This window comes from Crocodylus porosus, unplaced genomic scaffold, assembly GCF_001723895.1.
Source record: "Crocodylus porosus isolate Cpor-Errol unplaced genomic scaffold, CroPor_comp1, whole genome shotgun sequence".
Classification (NCBI taxonomy): domain Eukaryota; kingdom Metazoa; phylum Chordata; order Crocodylia; family Crocodylidae; genus Crocodylus; species Crocodylus porosus.
The window spans coordinates 18119371-18127862 of NW_017728926.1; the positions used below are offsets into that span (position 1 = coordinate 18119371).

At 44.7% G+C, this 8492-nt stretch overlaps 1 protein-coding gene across 2 annotated transcripts in view; it reads left to right on the forward strand.

Moving 5' to 3' along the window:
- The first annotated feature begins 337 nt into the window (after positions 1–337).
- PIK3CD (phosphatidylinositol-4,5-bisphosphate 3-kinase catalytic subunit delta) overlaps positions 338–8492 on the forward strand; it is a 46965-nt gene continuing 38810 nt past the window's right edge. The window contains exon 1 of one of the 2 annotated variants that reach the window (XM_019541646.1): positions 338–406. The gene's annotated coding sequence lies outside the window, so the exon portion shown is untranslated. The remainder of the gene's footprint in view (positions 407–8492) is intronic. The other variant, XM_019541645.1, reaches the window with a different exon arrangement.

Below are 8492 nucleotides of genomic sequence, written 5' to 3' on the forward strand. Positions count from 1 at the left end.
GACCATCACAGCTACAGCAGCACTCCAACACAAATTAACAGTACTTTGTGTTTGCATGTTAATACTTTCTACTTCTGTCGCATTGTTATTTAAGAATTTCCAACGGCTACACAGAAGTTAATTAAGCCTTGCAAAAAAACTCATTAGATATGGTAGTTGTCTTATTCTTATTTTTCATATGGGGACACTGAGGCACACCTTGTTCAAAGTCACAGAATTAATGTCAGTGCACAGGTGAGAACTCATGAGTGCCCGACTCCCAATCACTTTCTTGAAAGGATTAAACAATAAACTCTTTTAATAGAATTGTTTTAATACATGGCTTTGTATCTTATTTTTTCAGAAGCAAGTATCTGAAACTGTATCCCTGATGCCACTGGAACCCTTCACTATCATGTGGAAGCCGGTTAGTAGCTTTTTCTCTTCTCTCTTACGGTCTGAGTAATAAATTCCATTGTGTGCTCCAAGATGTAGTACTGTCTGCCTGTAAAATCAATGCTAAGGTTAATTTATTTTTCCCCCTTAATGCTGCGCTTGGGCACACTAACTCAGATCTTGCTGCTCCATCAAGGTTTTGAAGTTACATTCAGGAAGGTATCAAAACTTTGATGCTTCCCTTCTCATTCTTCTGCTCTGCAACGAGGAATGGTTTGGGGGAATTTTTCTTCTGCAGAAGCCTTGGCAATGATCAGTAAGACAGAAATCTCAGTTTCCTTGTTGCAGCTAATATAGATAATTGTTTTTCTGCTTATGGCTCTTCTGCTAAAACTGTTGAGTAAACCATGTAGGAGTGCACCCTTTTCAAATCCCCAGTGTCATTTATCCAGGCACCTAGCTGCACATACTTGAACTACATGACCTGGGCAGGGACACTAAAATAGAGCCATTCTGGCTTTGTGAACTAAGTACCATCTTTGTTTCCTCCTTCCTGCTTCTTATCAAATCTCATTTACTTCAGCATGTTTCATAGTTGGTAGGGTCAGAAAGGACCTAAGCAGATCATTTAGTCTGACCCCCTGCCATGGGCAAGAAAGGATGCTGGTAGCCTCCTTTTGAAGATCCCCAGGATACGAGCAAACACCACTTGTCTGGGAAGTTGGTTCCAGCTCCTAGGCACCCTGACTGTGAAGTAGTGCCTCCTGATATCTAGCCTGAACCTACTCTCTGTCAACTTATGGCCATTGTTCTTTGTTACCCCCAGTAGTGCTTGGGGGAACAGGGACTCCCCCAGTGCCTGCTGGTCCCCCTTGGCAAGTTTATAGGCGGCCACTAGAACCCCTCTCAGCCGCCTTTTGTGGAGGCTAAACAGGTTCAGGTCCCATAGCCTCTCCTTGTAGGGCCTGCCATGCTGCCCCCTAATCATGCGAGTGGCCCTTCTCTGGACCCTCTCCATGTTGTCCACATCCCTCCTGAAGTGCAGCACCCAGAACTGGACACTGTTACTCCAACTGCGGCCTGACTAATGTCACATAGCGGGGGGGATCACCTCCTTGAACCAGCTCGAGATGTATCTGTGGATGCATAACAAGGTACGGTTATCCTTCCTGACTGCATCCCCACACTGTTGGCCCATGTTCATCTTGGAATCAATGATGACTCCAAGATCCTTTTCTGCCTCTGCACTGATGAGAAGGGAATTCCCCAGCCTGTAGGTGTGGTGCTGGTTCTTCCTCCCCAGGTGCAGCACCTTGCACTTGTCCATATTGAAACCCATCCTGTTCTCATCTGTCCACACCTGTAGCCTGTCCCTCTCTTCTAGCGTGCTCACTTCTCCCCACATCCTCAGTTCAAAGGTACCTTTTAAAATAAGGCTTCATCTAGCTAGGGTCCTCATTGGAGGCTTCAACCATTCCAGCATGTGTTAGGGGCTTGGTGCTACATTATTCCCCAGTAATTCAAAGCGTTGTTCTGTTGCCACCGGTTGCATCCTGAAGCTGACGGGTATCACCTGTTGAGGTTTTCCCATAATCCATCATCCATTTAATTAGTGCATTAAATAGCACTAATGGGCATATTTCCTTCCCTTGATTTTCATGTCAAAGTGTGCATGGTAAATGAGCAGAAACCTCACAAAGGCCTGGTCACAGCACATTATTCTCTAGAACTCCTCCTGTTGGGCTAAAAAAAGAAACTGAAACACAATTCAGTTTAAAAACATTGTAAATGAGCATAAAAACTGCTGAGACTTTCCCTATCTGCTCTGTGCAATAACCATCACGTCTTCGAAGCATGATCAGCCTAAACGCATCTCTTTCATGGAAACTACTCAGGGAGAAATAAAGAGGAAGGATCTTTAGAAAGGAAATAAATACTAGCTTCTGTGGATGTGCTTCCTATAAGCAATCGGCATCAGCAGAACTGTGCCCGCCTTACAGAGGAGCTCAGTTCCATGTAGACAAGAGTAGAATTGGAAATAAAACACTGCACAACACTCCTTAAGGTCCTCTAGGGTGCAGAATGGCCACTGACCTCTTAAGTAGAAGTGAGGATTGCACTCGTGACAGTTCATTCCTTTTTCCTGTTGCTGTGCATGGTTATAGTGGAAGGTACACTTGTCATGTATCCCATGGACTGAATACCTCTGATTCCATGTTACTGCCCTCGTCAGAGGTCAAAGGGCATTTCCCCTTGAGGATGTACTATGGTGCATTTGCACCCCCTCCGAGGGTCTAAGCCTCAAAACTGCCTTCACTGGAAAGAAATGTGGAAAGTCATAAGAAAGAAGGAGAGAGAATCCTGTTAAAATACTAGTTCACAGGAATCTTTGGCCATGCCCTTGGCCCTCCTCCATCCTGAGCGTGTCTCTTCCTTCCTTCTGTTCATATCACCTAGCCATGATGCAACAGGCAATGTAAGTTGCCAAAAGGCCTATTACACTTTTCTTCCACGTTGCCTTCAGATCCATCACCTTTTACATCCCTTCCAGTCACTTCATTGTCCTTTCTAAGTTAACTCAATATAGTACTTTAATATTTTCTTCTCTCTGAGCTGATCACTTTTGAGAGGGGGATATTTTAATTTCCTAAAACACATTATAAGTGGCTAATACCACTGTGTAATAAAAAAAACAATTGTCTGCTTAGCTCACCAGACTGGCAGTTGGAAGATCTCTGTTCAGTTTCTCACTTTTCCACCATTTCTCTGTTTGTGCTTGAGTAAGTGACTTCTCTGTGTCTCAGTTTCCCCATCTGTTTTGAGTGCTGGGGCTGGGCAGAGATTATGATACTAACCTTTGTAGTGTGCTTTGAGAGCTGTGTGTGAAAAGTGTTAGATATTATTTATTATGAATAAAATCAACAGGATCAGATGTTGCAAAATGCATGTACATTGTTTAGGGGAAACTAAATGGTGAGCCCTAGATGTGACTGGCCTTTTTTTTTCTTCCTGAGGATGCCTCTGTGCTGTTAGATTATTAATGTGCGTTATCACTCGTGTCCTATCACAACTGTTGAAGCTATAGAGTCATGTGGGGCTTTACATTCAAAGTTTGGAAGCAGACTTGAACTTCTGCAAATCTTAGAAGTTTGGATTGGAGTTCTGATGTTGTCAAATCAATAGTTTCTTTGTCTGGTCTGGGAGGTGGGAGGTAAAGGTAGACTGGGGAATTGAATTGGCTCTACCTCTTTACTCCTCTGCAACGAGTGTCTGTAAAAGCACACACAGAAGCTGCTTGTATAGTCCTCTTGGGAATGAACATGTAGAATCTGTAGATTCTGAGTCTGGGAATGAACATGCACAGCAGTTTCAGGAAGAAAGGTGCAATGCACTAAATGTTACATTTCCCTATAATATCTGCCATTAAGGGAGGCAATGCTTCAGTTTCCAACATTTTCAAAGAGCTCTCATAGGCCCCAGTTGGTACGTGTATGCCTAACCCATGAGACAGCCTGGGTTCCTCCAAATCAGAATGCACTCAGCAAAGCGGCACAGAGATCCAAGAGGGACTCATTAATTACGGTGAGAAGAAGTAGCCAGGAATATGACTTATCAACATTTAAAGTACTAGACCTCATGCTTCATCTGTTTGGCTGGTTGCAAGTTCCTGTGAAGAAGGATTTTGTCTTCATTATACTTGTGCTTGAGCTCTCTGCTGTGGCCTCCAGGCTGCATTACTGTAAGCCATTCTACCCAGACCCTTTGACTCCCAAGGCAAAAAGTCCCTTTGATTTTTTTTTTTTTTTTTAATATGAGAGCAGGAGTCAGCTGCCCTTGCAGACCAATTGTAAGTGACAGCTGTTTCAAACGCGGTTGCCCGCCTGTTCAATGGTGTTAACCACATGGAGTGAAGAGTTTTTAACTCTCCAAAGACTGCTCTGGCTTCCTGTTTGTTTTGTGGTTCAAATAAATGTGGCTTTCCTTTTTGGGTACTCTTAGCTATAGGAGTTTTAGCAGTAGTAGTGGTGAGTACTGTTTTTATGAATGTTATTTTTACTAGTTCCGTAAAAGCCTGTAGGATTTGAGTCTTGGGACATGGGCAGGTTATTTTTTCCCTATATGCCCACCTGGTAGCCAAGAGCATGCTTACTAGAAGTGCCTAGACCTGGGGGGGTGTATTTTGCAGTGGCTTCCTCACACTTTGCACACTCCATCTGGCTGCTAGATGTTGAGTTTCAGCTATGAATCTGGCCTGACGTTGGCCTTGAGAGAGGATTTTTTAAAAAGGGAAAGTTAGCAGCTGCACAAAGTCACTTCAGATGTGCTCCATGCTTGAAGTGGGTTGTGGACACACCAGGTGGTTGGTGTCTTTGGTTGGAGCAGGGAGAGTAGGAACAAGTTGGCAGAGACGGGTGAATAAGTCTGGTGGAAGAGTGCTGTGAAGGGTCTTGACGGTTAAGACAAGAGACTTGAACTAGATTTGATGGAAGAAGAAGAGGGATTCTGAGGCAGGTGTGATATATAAATAGTCGCTTCGTATAGTCACAAGATCAGTGTCTCCTGCCTCGAAAATTATTCCTCTTGATTTTAACTTTGGTGATGATACAATAGCAGCAGCTGCCAATGATCCTGTGTAGAAGCTGTAAAGCTGTATTTTATTTTCCATCTAGGTGGCAGTTGAGAGTAGGGATCTTTGTCCTTTGGGCTCCAAGTACTGCTCATACCAGAGGAGCTCAAAGCAGAGGCTTGTAATATAGGCCAGCAATGACAGTTCAGGGTAGGTTTTCATCAACCCCTTCCACTTGACTTGCTCCATTAAGCCTCTTTTACTTTCTTTGTAGTATATTAAACACAGTAACGATGTCTACTTATGTCTTTGGTTGCTCATCAAAATGGCAGTGCTCTTTTTTTTATTTTGGAGGTGGGTGGGTTAATGTATATATTATTTTTTGTTGTAGTGGGTTGGGTTTTGGGGGGTTTTTTTGTTTTTTTTGGGTGGGGGGGAGCCTGGGTTTTTGGGGGGGTTTTGTGAAACAGTATTTTAAATCCAAAAGGGTGTTTCCTTCTGAGATTAGAAACTGAGCTGGTGTGAAGGAAAAAAGAAAGATAATCACCAGACTAATCAGATAAACGCACGGTTCTGGTTCAGTTGGTAGTTACAGCAAAGCATAATTGTTTGTTTCCAGGGATCTCTAATTCACAAGAACATTGTAGCAATACAGTTTGAATGGGATCATTTGCTTACATAAAATAACCATGTGATCTTCTGGACTGCATCCCTTATGCACCCTCTCTTTAGGTTGGGGCGGGCAATGATTTCAGGCAGAGAGCCGCTTACTGAGTTTTGGCAAGCCATTGGGGGCCACATGACAGGCAGCCAGAGGCAGATAAATATTAATTTTCTAAATATTTTTAGGGGCCCCATGGGCTGGGTAGAATGGCCCGGTGGACCGGATCTGGCCCGCGGGCTGCATTTTGCCCACCCCTGCTTTAGGTCATGTGTAAAACTTAGGTTTTAAGGTCTCTGGGGCAAAGACCCTGTTTTCACTGAAGCACCAAATACTTTCAGCTCTATAAAATAATTGTGTTACAGGATGAACAAAGCAACTACTTGCAGTTTCCCTTGTGCTGGTCTAGAGTTCTTGGTTCCTTAACACTGTGGAAGTGCAAACTTTTTTTTCTTCAGCTTTTAGCTCCTTCCCACTAGCCCTTCTGTGGTTAATGTCTTGTAGACACCTCTGGCCAATGTCATGTTAACATTCAGAAGTACTGCCCATGTGAGACTTGAAGATAATGAAAAGAAAAGCTGTTAGAAAAAAGCAGAACAGAAACTAGAATTCCAGTAAACAGTCTGTTAAAAATATCTCAACACATGTCCAAGCCTACGACTGAAAATAGGAGAGAAATTCAGAATTCTAAAAGATTAGATTAAAATGTGATATCTGGGTTTCAACAAAGTTAAGGACAGGATGTTTCATTCAACATCATGATCAAGAATAACATTTTGTACTTATGCTAAGCTATCACTGTTCCAACCCCAAATGTTCAAGAATGTGAATTGGTCCCTAAGAATAACGAGCGTGTCTTTAAAACACAAGATTATTTCTTCCCCTAAGATTTGGGATGCTTGCATAATTGCATCCCTCCAGGAGTGGGTGCTTTAAGATGAATGCCAAATTTGAGGCTTATGAGAAGTTCACATGAGTTACAAACAGCAAAGAAGTGAAAGTACTCTGTTATTTATCATGCAATATAATTATTATTTTTACCTAATAGCCTATTAGACCTAGAAAGAAATAATTAAAAAAGAACAAGGGAAAAGAGGTAGATCATTTTGGAGGTAGCCAAGGTAATAGGTATCAGGAAATCAGGTTTCTGTTGACTATTTATTATTTAATATCCAAGATCTATGAGGCACTTCTCAAACAGATGGGGAGACAAGGTAAGGGAGGGGGAGAAAGAGATTTCTGAACACAGAAATAGTAGTTAGGTGCCCTATTCCCATTGAAAATTAATGAGAGTTGAGTGGCTGACTGCCATTTGTGCATTTGAAAATCCCTGCCCTCTCTCTCCTACCAGTACTAATTCTCCATGGCACCTTGGGAAAGTTGCAGAACCTTCTTTTGTGGTTCAAATTCCCTGCCTGTAAAATGGGGATAATGCAAACCTCGCAGGGCAGTGCTAGGAACTAGGATTGTTCCCAGTTAAGCTTAGAGATGCCTGTGTAGAAGACACTAATGCAATATGAGCAGTCACTACATTATACTTCTATCCCAGACATCTCCAGTATACCTTCTTTTCATGGGCAACACTTACTCTCATGGGCGGATCTAGAATTTTGCAAAGGGGGTGCAGGTGCATCATCACCTATGAAACCATGCCCATTTTTCTCCAGTTAAAAATAAACTAGAAGCTTTACTGGTATGCTAGGGGGTTAGGGCTGGATTTTTCAGTTTAAGGTTGAAGCAAAAACAAATATAATGTCATGGCAAAGTGAGTTAAAAACAACCAGCAGAGCTGTGGAATAGGAGCTTCGTGACCAGGAGCAGTGAACAGGCAGCAGCATGGCAGGACAAAGGTTAGCCAGATTGGTGGAACATCCTTTCCTCTCCTGGTTTTGGGTCCTTATGACAAGGTATTTAGCAGAATTTGCAGTTCCGTTGGAATCGGACAGGGCCGCACTGGGAGCGCTTCTGCCCTGGCCTTGAACTTGCAACCTGTGCCTGCTGAAACACCAAGACCATTCAAAGGAAGAGAGGGACCTAACACTCCTGGAATGAAGAGTTTAGAAGGGATTTTTAAAAAATTATTATTAAAAATATTTGTGCTCCAGGCCAAATTAGCCAAATCGGTTCCAAATCATGTGGATGGAGCAGGGATCATGCTCTTCACTGCTGCCTGATTAGACACTGCTGCTGCCACTGTTGGCTTTAAACTTGGCTTTTGTTTTTTGTTTTTAAAGAAATGTTTAGTGCTCCAGGCCAAATCAAGTCCGAATCCATGAGTCAGTCCTGAACCGTAAGTGGCCCTACAACCGGCAAACATCCTCCACCCCACCGGGGGCTCCAGATATTTATTTCCAAAGTCTTTTGGCCGGCATCCCGCGTGCAGGCCCAAGCCTGGAGACCTGGGGTTTGGAGGCCCCCGAGCTTCGCCTGCCCGCAGCCATGTGGCCGCAGGAGCAAGGCAGGGAGCAGCCGCCTGTTTCCATAAAGCGGGCTTAAGCCCCAGCACCTCGGCGGGCACAAAAGCGCGCCGGAGGAAGAGTTATCCCGGGCAAAACTGCCCTCGTGCACCCAGAGACGCGGCGCCATGTAAGTCAGCTGGGCGCAGGAGGAGCCCCTGGGGCTGCACCCCACACCTCTCCCGGGGCACTTCCTCCCCTGCGCGGTAACACGGGCTAGTCGGCACTTGTTCGCCGGGTCACGCTCCGGCGTGTATTTACTGTGCACCACTTGGCCTGTGGCGCGGGGCGCACACCCGCGGGCCCGGCCTTCCCGGCTCCATGGTGACGACACGGAGACGAGGGTGACGTCCCGCGCGCCGGGCCTATCGGGGCAGGTGCTGGTGCTCCCCCTTCCGCCGCGGCGGGCATGGCAGCGGCCCGGCCCCCGGCT